This window comes from Felis catus, chromosome C1, assembly GCF_018350175.1.
Source record: "Felis catus isolate Fca126 chromosome C1, F.catus_Fca126_mat1.0, whole genome shotgun sequence".
In the NCBI taxonomy this organism is placed as follows: domain Eukaryota; kingdom Metazoa; phylum Chordata; class Mammalia; order Carnivora; family Felidae; genus Felis; species Felis catus.
The window spans coordinates 86422040-86434998 of NC_058375.1; the positions used below are offsets into that span (position 1 = coordinate 86422040).

Consider the following 12959-nt stretch of genomic DNA (forward strand, 5'->3'; position numbering starts at 1 on the left):
GGGGAAGGGCAGAGAGAGAGGGAGACACAGAATCTGAAGTAGGCTCCAGGCTCCGAGCTGACAGCACAGAGCCGGACGCAGGGCTCAAACCCATGAACCGTGAGATCATGACCTAAGCCGAAGTCGATGCTTAACCAATGCTTAACCGATGCCCAGGTGCCCCGATTTCTGTAACATATTTAAATACAGTATTGGATTTATATAATCATTAAGAAGTAGAGATCATAACTCAGGTATGACTGCATCTTTTTTTTCCCTCTTTTCACTTAATTTAAGTAGCTTCATATTCTTGTTTTATGTTTTAATGTTTATTTATTTTTGAGAGAGTGAGAGAGAGTGTGGAGATCTGAAGCAGGCTCTGCATTGACAGCAGAGAGCCCAATGCAGGGCTCGAACTCAAAACCTGTGAGATCATGACCTGAGCCAAAGTCAGACACTCAACCGACTGAGCCCCCCAGGCACCCTTAGAAATCCATTGACTAAAAAAAAAAAAAAAGAAAAGAAAAAAAAAGAAATCCATTGACTTTTAATGTAACTTTTGAATAGGAAGCAGTTGAATATAAACAAGATCTTGAAATGAGATTATTTGGGATTAACTATTTCTATATCTAATTTAAAAGCTTATTTTATTTTTATGTTTAATTTATTTTTATTTTTTAATTAAAAATTTCCTTAAAAATATTTATTCATTTTTGAGAGAGGGAGAGACACAGAGCATGAGCAGGGCGTGGGGGAAGGGCAGAGAGAGAGGGAGACACAGAATCCGAAGCAGGCTCCAGGCTCTGAGCTGTCAGCACAGAGCCCAACGCAGAGCTCAGACCCACAAACTGCAAGATCATGACCTGAGCCAAAGTCAGATGCTTAACCGACTGAGCCACCCAGATGACCCTTTTAATTTATTTTTAAATTTAAATCGATGTTAGTTAACATAAACTGTAATAATAATTTCAGGAGTAGAATTTAGTGATCACTCACATATAACGCTCATCCTAACAAGTGCCCTCCCTAACATATTCTTGTTTTATATGAGTCCATGATCTTTTTCATCCTGTATCCTATGTGTCTGACAAACTCCATTTTACCCCATTTTCCAGTTCTTTTTCTCCAGTTTTACAGAATCCCAGAAATCCTTTTCTCCAGTTAAAATACTATCATTAGTGGGGCACCTGGGTGGCTCAGGTCATGATCTCATGGTTCATGAGTTCGAGCCCTGTGTTGGGCTCTGGTCTGACAGCTCAGAGCCTGGAGCCTGCTTCGGGTTCTGTGTGTCCCTCTCTCTCTACCCCTCCCCCACTTGTGTTCACTTTCTCTCTCTCTCTCCCAAAAATAAAAATAAACATTAAAAAATTTTTAAAAAATACTATTATTAGTAGCATTATTTCTAATGTCATTTTGAACTTCTTTATTCCAGCACACTCTGCAGGGTGAAACCTTAAGGGAAGCCATAGAGAATGAATGATTGGTATTCAGCCAAGCTTTGCCTATGTCTTTCCATGACCAAAAACAATTAGGTGAAAAGGGGAAAAATGCAATTGGCTATTGTTTTATCTGCCTGGTCCCAAACAATCCATATGAATATTTGGGAATTTTTTTTTTTTTTTTGTACAGTGATGGTTGCATTTTCATTATGTAGCCATAGCAAAAGTTTTCAGTGAGAAAGTTTCATTTCAGAAACAAATGAGGTCAATGGCTTCTTGTTTTAGGAAGGGGGGTAGCGGGGACATTGGAGTAAGAGGAAGTCCTATGTCAGAGGGCTCTACACACACTTTCCTGAAATACGTCGGCTATGTGTAAATGTAATCTGTTATTTTAACTATTCATAATAGCTGTGTTTTGTCCTTTCTCCCATTACATTATAAAATTGATGATATAAATATGGTGAATCTTTATTTTTCAAAGATTCCTCCCTACGTCTGTAATAGATTGCATTTTATTCTTTCCAAAGGTCTCAAAAACTACGGGATTATTGTTAAAAAACAAACACGTTTTGGAAGACTACTGACCAGTAGCCAGAAGGAAGGTCCTGAGTCATCGAAGTGTTCTCCAGCTGGCAAAGGAGTATGAAAACCCCCTGGCCAGATCTGTCCTTGCTGGAGCATCGAGGTAAGTCAGGGAAAAACGTTCTTGGTACCTGGCAAGAAATGAAATGGTAAACATCATGCAGTGCATTTCTGTGCCTCAGATTGAAGCTTCATATTCAAAAGATACGGGAACTTCATTTTTCTTCTCCTTCCCCAGCTTGTGTATTTCAGTTTTGTATTGAAATGTTTGCTTGATTCATAAAATATTTAAGGACTATATAAAGAAGAAAGACTCAGGAATCAAAGGCAAGTGACCTAACACAACTTCCGTGAGGTCTATTCAGGAAAGCAGGCTTCATCAAAAGCCCAGTGTTAAGTTATCAGCACTGCTTTCTCACCAGGTTTTGACTTCCTACTGAGTGCAGTGAGTGAAGGAACCCTGAGCAGCAAACATTTAAGGATTTTGTCTGGGCAAACACTGGTCGTAAGGTTTTGACCTCTAACAGTGTCAGGCATATTGCCTTGATAAAATGTAAAGTGAATTTTCGAAGATAAAACTGCAACTTAAATATTCACATAGTTATGAGTTGTTTGCATATTTTCAGAGAAAAAAATAATGCCATTTATTTTTCAGAATAGAGTACGATTACGATACCAAAATCTACAAAATGTGAAAGAGTAAAGGAAAACTATCAGGTGAGAACCAATTATTTTTATTCCAGAGATATAGGTAAGAAATATGAATAGATATGTATATATACAGAAGGGTACATAAGAAACTAGAAACTGTGGTTGCCTTTGAGAAAAAGAATTGAGGGCCTAACAGTCAGAGATACTTTGCATAGTTTACAAGGTTATAGTATTGTAATTTCTTTCCTTGTACATATATAGCTTTTTTAGAAGAATGAGAAGTGCTTTACAAATGCAAAGATTTTCACTGTTAAGTCTTTATTTCCATAAAATTAAAAGTAAGTGCCTGGTCAATAGACTCTAGGCTGTAGCCATGATATCCCTTGATTTCGTTTACCTGATAACACTAGCCCATGTTTGTGAATTCTTAAAAACTCCCCAAATGATTTTACATACATTACCTAATTTGTAAGATCACCTTAGTATTTGTTACTATTTTTTTAATGTTTGTTTGTTTATTTATTTATTTATTTATTTATTTAGAGAGAGAGAGGGGAGAAGGCATGGGAATGGGAGAGGCGCAGAAAGAGAGGGAGAGAGAGAATCCCAAGCAGGCTCCACACTGCGGAGCTCAGTCCCACAAACCTTGAGATCCTGACCTAAGCCAAAGTCAAGAGCCCAGTGCTTAATCAACCGAGCTGCCTAGGCTCCCCTATTTGTTACTATTTATTATTACTCAGCTCTTCTAGTTTTCTTCCCTTAATATGTGATTATAATATTGAATTGCAGTGTTTTTGTTCCCCTGCACCACACAAAAAAAAATATGGTACTATTTTCAGAAGTTTCTAAGGAAGGTCTATTTGATACTTTGATACTTTCTTAAATATTGGACCCAGGTGTAACAGAATTATAAAGCTTCCAGAACAGAGACATAACACTCAGGTGTTTATCTTGAGAGCCATATGGTTGTTCATCACAATTCAGTTTGATGTTACTTTTATCTTATCCCACTGAGCCCAAGACAGAGTGTTCAACAGCTCTGGGTAAATAAAAATATTAGTCAAAATTAAATGGAGGGTGTGGAAAGGGAGTGGGCCTATAGGGTATTGCAAAATTTTTCCCTTCCAAAACCCTTCTCTGCTGAGGGGTAAGTACGTACCACTGCTTTTCATCATGCAAATAGATGACCAGATAAGGAAAAAAGCTATTCTCTTTCCTTGTATGTGCTTTACCAGATTTATAGACATATGCCAGCCCTCCTTTTTCATTAATGCTCATAGGACTGAATTTCTTTCCAAGTTATTTGATTTAGCAATATTGCTAAAACTGGTTATCAAGCCATTTTGTATTGAAAAGGGTTTCATGGATGGTGACTTGTTGTGAGTTGGCTGACAGCTGAAATGATAAGCCCTGTTCAATTCTGCCTTTTATATCTGCCAGAGATTAAGGATACTCTGACTGGGGGTGCCTGGGTGGTTCAGTCGGTTGAGCTTGTGACTCTTGATTTTGGCTCAGGTCATGATCCTACCCAGGGTCATGGGATCAAGCCCTGTGTTGGGCTCTGTGCTGGGTATAGAGCCTGCTTGGGATTCTCTATCTCTCTCTCTCTCTCTCTCTCTCTCTCTCTCTCTCTCTCTCTCTCTCCCTTTGCCCCTCTACCCTGCTCATGTTCTCTCTTTCTAAAATAAAAATATAAAAAATAAATATCTTGACCAACGAAGAGGAAGACACATGTTTACCTTTCTGCATTCCTTCTTCTGTTAAAAAATACACATAGATCCAAAATGGAGTCACTTGTGCTAAGCTCATGTCACCAAACCAAGACTTAATACTTTTCTTAATGACAGCTTCAGTCTCTCCCAAGAGTGGAATCTTAGGCCAGTCAATCTGGAATGACCTAGTTAGCGCTAGTGAGGTAATCTGTCTGATAGACCCCTGCCTTCCCCAAGGAAGGTGACCTTGCCTAAAACAATCCACTCTTTGCTAGAAAGTTTCTTGTCCTGCCTCCTTCTGCCTATAAAAATTTTCTGTTTTGTCTAGTTCCTCAGAGTTTCTCTTTATTTGCTAGATGGTATGCCACCTCATTCATGAATTGTTGAACAAAAACAATAAGATCTTTAAAGTTTATTTGGTTAAATTTTGTTTTTTAACATTTCCAAGCTAGTTTTTAACCTCGGGAAAGAATCACTCTTATGTGGCTATTTAATATGTAATTGGCTACATAATGCAGCTGTGTAATAGCTAAAGGCCATATTGCACAGTGGTTAAGGATGAAGGCTTGGAGCCAAACAAACCTAAATTCAAATTTCAACTGTGCCCCTGACCACACATGTGACCTTGGGAAAGTTAACATCTTTAATATCACTTTTCTTATTTGTGAACTACATTTTGTTGGAAGGAATAATTTTTTTTTTTTATGTATAAAGTGCATAGCACAGGGCCTATAATACAAGGTGCATTCAGTAACAATTCAGTTCTTGTTGTAATTAGTAAAACCTTTTTTTTGTTGTTGTTGAGAGAGAGAGAGAGAGAGAGAGAGTCCAAGCCAGGGAGGGGTAGTGGGGTGGGGTAGACAAAGGATCCAAAGCCAGCTCTGTGCTTACAGAAGAAAGCCCAACTCAGGGCTCGAATCCACAAATTGTGAGATCATGACCTGGGCCAAAGTTGGGCGCTCAACCGAGCCACCCAGGTCCCCCCTAAAACTTTTTTTATAGTTAACAACCACAAAAAAATAGGACAATTACATAGAAACTGGCTACTTGCTATCTCCAACTACTCCCCCTCCCTTGTCCTTGAACCCACTCCACTCTGGCAAACCACTGTTCCACTGACACTGCACTTAGCTCACCAATGACATTCACACCACTGTGCACAGGGACCAGTTTTCAAGCTTCGTCTGAGATGAGCAAACAGCAGCCTTTGAAAGAGTTCATCTTGCATTCCACTGACTCCTCTGCTCAGGGTTCAGTCCCCTGGCCCCTTCTCTATCCATAATCATTCCCCTGGTGACCTCATTCAGTCTTGGAACTTGAATAACATGTATACACTAATGACCTTCCAAATATGTGCAGTCCCAACCTTGCTCCTGAACTCCAGACTTGTATATCTAACCAACTGCCTGCTCAACCTGTACCTGGATGCCATAAATGTCATCTCAAACCCAGCAGGTCTAAAACCAAACTCCTGGACTTCCCACAAATCTGTTGCTCTCACAGCCTCCCCTGTTTCAGTGAATGACAACTTCATGACACAGGTGGTCACCTAAAAGCTTTGCAGTCATCCTTGACTCCTCTTCTCTTTTCTCACACCCACATGCAAACCATCAAGAGATCCTATTGACCCCCACCTGCAAAATCAATCCAGAATTAATAACTTCTCAAGACTGTCTCCTCTGTCTCTCTGGCCTCCCTGACATTCACTTTGATTATTGTTGGAAATTCCTAACCAGTTGTCTTGCTTCCGCAGTTGCACCTCCAGACTGCTCTCAAAGAGCAGCTAACATGATTCAACTATAATGTAATCCATATCCTGTCACTCCTCACAACTCTCTCACCGCTGGGGTGCCTGGGTGGCTCCGTTGGTTGAACATCCAACTTAGGTTCAGGTCATGAGCTCACCGTTCCTGAGTTCCAGCCCCTCAATGGGCTCTTTGCTGTCGGCACAGAGCCTGCTTCGGATCCTCTGTCCCCCTCCCTCTCTCTGCCCCATCCCTGCTGGTTCTCCCTTTCTCTCTCTTTCTCTCTCTCTCTCAATAAATAAATAAATTAATTAATTAAAAAAACTCTCCCATGGCTTCTGAGCTCACATAAACACCAGACAGGCCTGGTACAACCTGGCCTAATCTCCTGTACCCTCTGCATTGCCCACTCCGCTCCAGCCACACTGCCCTTCTTGTTTCTCCTTGAGCATGCTAGACTCAATCTCACAGCAGGGTTTTTGCACCTGTTTACCTCCCCAGGATGGCTTCCCACGGATATCCACTCATCAGTCTCTTCCCTTCTTCTAGTCTGTTCAAATGTGCTTTGTCGGTGTGGTAATTCTGACCAACATATTTAAATTTACAGTCTCTGTTTGCTTTGTACCTTTGTTCTTGCTTTAGTTTTCTTCATAGTACTTTCACATATTTTACTTCTTTCTTTTATTTATTTCTCTCTTCTCCACATAAATGTAGTCCATGACGTCCGGGATGGTTGGTCGATTGGTGCACTCCTGTATCCTTGCGCAATGCACGTACTCACCAGGTACTTCCATAAGAAGACTAAATCACTACTTCGTAAGTATTTGTTTGAGAGAATCCGCTTGAGAAAATACATTTCCTGGCATATATGGTATGAAAGCCTACTGCGCAGAGTCAGGAATCTGGATTCTGATTTTGACTGGGCCTCCCATGAACTGGACCTTAGAAGAGGTTCCACCTCTGAGCCTTATTTTCCTAATCTTTAAAACCTATCTCTCAGAGCTATTACAGTGTTGAAATATAAGGTTATTTCAGGGAGTGCAGTCCCATGTTTGCACAAAGAAGGAATTTAATCACCCCTTTTACAAGCCACCCCCCACCCCCCCCCCCCGCCCCGCCCCGCCACTGCCCCACAGCCCATATACTCCCAATTAAGGTTTTATACCAACCTTACCTTAAGAACATTAGGTTCCACTTGAAACATTTTTTTGTAAATTGTCACTGAAATAAATTCCCAATTAGGTGAACATTTTACCTAAAAGATGGGAGGCAATAAAGAGGCTCTAACAGAATCAGGGTTCATCATCTTTTAGTGTGTAAGTAAACAAAATGGGAGAGGGGCCTTACACGCCTTCCTTCTGTCCTTGCATTCAGATTAGAGTTTGAGGTGAGAAACAAGAAATGAAACAGACTTTGCATTTTTTTTTTTATGTTTGGCCAAGCTCCTCTAGTTTACATAGTCATAATTCAAATGATCATCTTTGAAGTTTTCCTATTCAGTGCCCTAACTTTGTCCCAACCAGGAAAAGTCAGTAGCTGTTGTTTTGAATTTTGTATTTGTAAATACATTGTAATGAAGGAACCACGGAATGCCCAAAATCTTTTAAGTATTTCAAAGGTACATCTGTTAAACTTTTATAGGTTTGTGAGATTTTTAAAACATACTTTTTGTATCCAATAAGCTGAGTAGGCAAGAAAGTAAAACCATACTGTTCAGACTCTTCCTGATTTTCTCTTCTAACAACTCTCCTCAAGATTTTCTTATGTTCTGGTCAATTTGAGTAGATGCTCAATGGACACTTTTGATTGATTCATGTATAACAAACTCTTGACCAGGTCCTGGATTTGCATCATTTAGTAAAACCCACCTTGGAAAATAGTGCCAATAATTTATGCAGATTATATTGGGGAAAAAAGGAATGTTAAAAATACTAAAGAAAACAAACTTTAGAAATGACTCTTTCACACACAAATATTTCACATGTTGAGATATTCTAGGCTCGTGTTAAGAGGATTCTAGTTCTGGATCTGTTTTCCATACGCTTCAGTTCCAGGTGACATGTTCAGCATAAGCTCTTGCCTGGTCTGGCTCATGTTGCTTCATACATCTCTCCTGAGCTTGGGGTCTTCATCCTGTTTGCTCTTCCTGCCCTTTTACCATCCAGTTTGCAATCCTGATAAAGCTTTCTTGTATTTGTGCTCTTACTCAAGTTTGTATATATGATGCTATCTCGCTCCTAGTCTATATAGTATGTCATATATATATATATATATGTGAGATATATATATATATGAGATATATATATGAGATATATATGTGTGTATATATATATATATAAATATATATATATAAATAAATATATATATATATATATATATATATATATATATATATGAGAGGGAGAGAATTTTCTTTCCAACAAGGAACTCTTGAAGGTTTCAGGCATGGAGTGAATGAGACATTCACCTGTATGGTAGGGTAGGAGAGAGCCTGGCTGGGGCCAGAGAGACCAACTGAACAGTAAGAAAGTATAAAAACTTTGAACTATGGCATAGACCTGCAAGAAATAGTTGAGTGTTTAAATGAAGACATTGTTGTTTACAACTGTATTGTTTGCAATATTTTTCACTCTATCAGTAGGGGAACTGAATAGACCAGACAATAATGTTTTCATTTTTAACTTTGTAACACAGCAATAGGAGGTCTCTGACAGTGTGTAACACAGCAATCAAGTAAGAAAACTTGAAAGCAGTCTCTCAAAGTTCATCACCAGGCAATATCTTTTCCCCAACCTCTCTCAAAGCTCTCTGGAACAATAATACAATATTTTTTTTTGTTTCATTGGTACTTATGAGCCAATTTATAAATTCTTTCCATCAAAGATATTTGCAAATGACATATCAGATAGAGTTAGTATCCCAAATCTATAAAGTACTTATCAAACTCAACACCCAAAAAAACCCAAATAATCCAGTGAAGAAATGGCCAAAAGACATGAATAGACACTTTTCCAAAGAAGACATCCAGATAGCTAACAGACACATGAAAAAATGCTCAACATCCCTCATCATTAGGGAAATACAAATCAAAACTACAATAAGATACCACCTCACAACAGTCAGAATGGCTAAAATTAACAACTCAGGCAACAACAGATGTTGACGAGGATGTAGAGAAAGAGTATCTCTTTTGCACTGCTGGTGGGAATGCAAACTGGTGCAGCCACTCTGGAAAACAGTATGGAGTTTCCTCAAAAAGTTAAAAATGGAACTACCGTATGACCCAGCAATTGCATTACTAGGTATTTATCCAAAGGATACAAGTATGCTGTTCCAAAAGGGCATATGCACCCTAATGTTTATAGCAGTGCTATCAACAATAGCCAAATTATGGAAAGAGCTTAAATGTCCATCATCAGCTGATGAATGGATAAAGAAGATGTGGTACACACACACACACACACACACACACACACACACACACACACACAATGGAGTATTACTTGGCAATCATAAAGAATGAAATCTTGCCATTTGCAACAATGTGGATGGAACTAGAAGGTTTTATGCTAAACAAAATTAGTCAGAGAAAGGCAAATATCATATGACTTCACTCATGTGGAATTAAAGATACAAAACAGATGAACATAAGGGAAGGGAAGCAAAAATAATATAAAAAAGGGAGGGGGACAAAACATAAAACTCTTGAATACAGAGAAAAACTGAGGGTTGCTGGAAGGGGTTGAAGGTGGAGGGATGGGCTAACTGAGTAAGGGGCATTAAGGAAGGCACTTGTTGGGATGAGCACTGGGTGTTATACATGGGGGATGAATCACTGGAATCTGTTCCTGAAATTGTTATTGCACTAACGATTATGATAACTAACTTAAATGTAGATTTTTTTAAAAAAGCATTATGGAATCTACAAAAAAGTTACAGATGATTGAACAGAAGAACAAATGATTGTATTTCTATATATTTGCAATGAACAATGGGAAATTTAAAAATTAAATAAATAAATTCTCTCCGCCAATGCATCTGCCCCCTGCCGGGCTGGGTTGGCTACCACCCCTATACATTCCCATAGTACTCTGTTTTTCTCTCTATCCTAGGACCTATGATGCCATTTTCCGAGTCCACAGTCTTTATCTGCAGTTCTGAAAAACAAAGTTTATTTTATGATTAGTGCCAAACCTTATTTGGCAGCAAAACCTGACCTGAACTGGCATGAAGCTATTTATGTTATGTTTTACTCCAGAAATGTTACAGTATATGCTTGTGGAAGGCTACCCTAGGCTCTGTCAGGGGGGTTACATATTAAATGTTATATATATTTTTTACTTTTCTAAAAATCCATGAAGAGTGTTGGTTCTGAAACGCTGGTGGCCCAAGTGCTTTGGATCGAGACCAGTGGAGCTGCACTGTCGCCTGATTGCTAGTCTGTGTCCCCACCAGAGTGTGAGGCCTTGGTTCCTTATACCTGCCTGGTGTCTAGTGGGTCCCAACAAATATAAATAAAAAAGTCCGTGAATATTTGCTCTCAATTTAACGTATTTAAATTTATCGACTTTCTTCTATTCATATTTTTTAAATGTTAACTACTTTGAGAAAGAAGAGTTAGAGCTGGGGTTCCTGGCTGGCTCAGTTGGTACAGCATGTGACTCTTGATCTCAGGGTTGTGAATTTGAGCCCCACGTGGAGCACAGAGGTTCCTTAAAGGAAAAATAAAAAGGGCAAACAGTCCTTTTTGAAAAAATTTTTTAAGTGAAAACACAAATATTTGGCCAGATTGAAAAATCCGCACCAGAACCAAGAATAATATCATGTTTCCTGGTGTTTAGATTTGTGTTTTCTTATGTAGATAAGACTAATATCATAAAGGCCAGATAACTCAAAGGCCAAGAGAAACACTTTTCTTTAAAATGCTATTGAAATCTTACTAGCTAAAAAGCTAAAAAAAATTATCATAATGTAGGCAAGGATATAGTGAAACGGGCATTCTCCAACGATGCAAGTAGGAGTATGGAGTGTTAGAGTGTATCTAGAAAGCCCGTTACAGTACAGATCAAGAAGGTTAAAAAATTTACATCTGCAGTAAATAATAGAATATTTAGCACATATTACCAAAGAAACATTTATATTCTTGAGGCATATCAGTTTGGTTATTTCTTTAGGACATTCCAGCAGATAAGCTGCATCCCTGAAAGTAGCCAATATTTAGTTTTATAAGGCCTGCTATGTTAATATTTTTATATGGAATGTTTTTAAAGCTTTCTTTTGTTCAAACACCTTTTTAAAATGTTACAGCTCCTATTCTGTCTTGTTTAAACATGTGTAAGTACATGACAAGGTAACTTAAAAATTTCTCATACGTGGGGCACCTGGGTCGTTCGGTCGGTTGGGCATCTGACTCTTGATTTTGGCTCAGGTCATGATCCCAGGGTCGTGGGATCAAGCCCTGTTTCGGGCTCCACAGTAAGCTTAACATTCTGTCTCTCTTCCTCTGCCCCTCTTTCTGGAGCGTGCTCTCTCTCTCTCAAATTAAAAAAAAAGTCTCTCATATGTAGTGTGTTTTGTTGGTTTCGGTGAATAATTCTATACTCTATTACAATGCATAGTAATTTTTTTCCTTTTTTTTCCCGCTTAACCTCAAATTCATAGTAATTTCGAACACCCTATCAAAACAGTGTGGGCAGTGTAGTAACCTGCACGTTGTATTAAATAAAGCTCTTATAGAAAAACAAGAGCTACTGTATGTTGACTAAATAGGAATTTTCATATGGGAATTTGAGATTTCCACAAGCATTGGAAGGGTTGGGAGATTAAAGATCCAGGAAGCTGTTGCCACTAATCTCAGCTTGCATTGCACAGGTAGTTGGCTCCCCGAACTTTCTTGGGAGCCTCCATTTCCCTCAGTCTCCAGGAAGCTCTACCAGCTATATAAGCTTGCAGCATTACAGCAGATCATTCTCAAGCAGCTACCACTAGCCATCTCCATTGTCTTTGGAACCAAAGACGGTAATTTGCTGGAATTCATCCATAAGCTGCCGTGAACCTCTTGTCTATTGTCAGCCCACATGTCTATCTGTCACTGCCCTGCTTGAATAATAGCTTCTACTCCTTCCCTTTCCAATGTCACATAAGTGCCTGTTCCTGGCAGACTCTGACCTGGAACCAACTGGGGAGGAGGATTCTGGGAACTATGGTTCTGTTTTTCTTCTGAAATGCATGGATCATAAATGGGAAAGCAGTGATGCCGAGTTGACAGTAAATGATCGCGTTTGTTTCAGTGTCGATGACAACTAGATGGTATTTTTCTTTGCTGATTTTCCATTCTATTAGTATTCTTTCAGTCCAACTCACTATGTTATTAGTTGACAGCAAGACCCAGAAATCTCTCAGCAAGCAAGTAGCAGAAGTACAATTGAATTCATCTTTTATATACCATTCTGTCCATTAAAAATTATTGCTAATTGGTTCTCCATTCCAAAACGTCTGATGCACATGAAGCTGAAGTAACACATTTTAAAATGACCATTACCCTTTTTGTGTAAGATAAAATACAATTAAGGAAATGAGGTTTTCACTGATATGATTTCTAGAAGGGACTTTGTACCTAGAACTTCTATTTGGGAAAAATCTCTAACATTCTTCATCAACAATAGGAAGGATAAAAATTTGGCAAGATTTTAATTTGAATTTATAGCCTCCATGTACTCAAATTAAACTTAGTCATATACTTAAAAAATTTATGTGTATTTTGAATATTTGATGTTTCTCTAATTTTTTCAACTTTTCTTTATACATGTTTCATTTGGGCTCAGAGATAACTTATGTATTTTATGCATGAG

General features: G+C 38.6%; 1 long non-coding RNA gene across 1 annotated transcript; it reads left to right on the plus strand.

Annotated features, from left to right (window-relative positions):
- Window positions 1–1381: 1381 nt before the first annotated feature.
- On the plus strand, window positions 1382–11668 carry LOC123379716. The gene is made up of 4 exons (XR_006584592.1): window positions 1382–2103; window positions 2656–2717; window positions 6823–6924; window positions 10221–11668. It is a non-coding gene; the product is annotated as an uncharacterized LOC123379716 (long non-coding RNA).
- Window positions 11669–12959: the final 1291 nt, after the last annotated feature.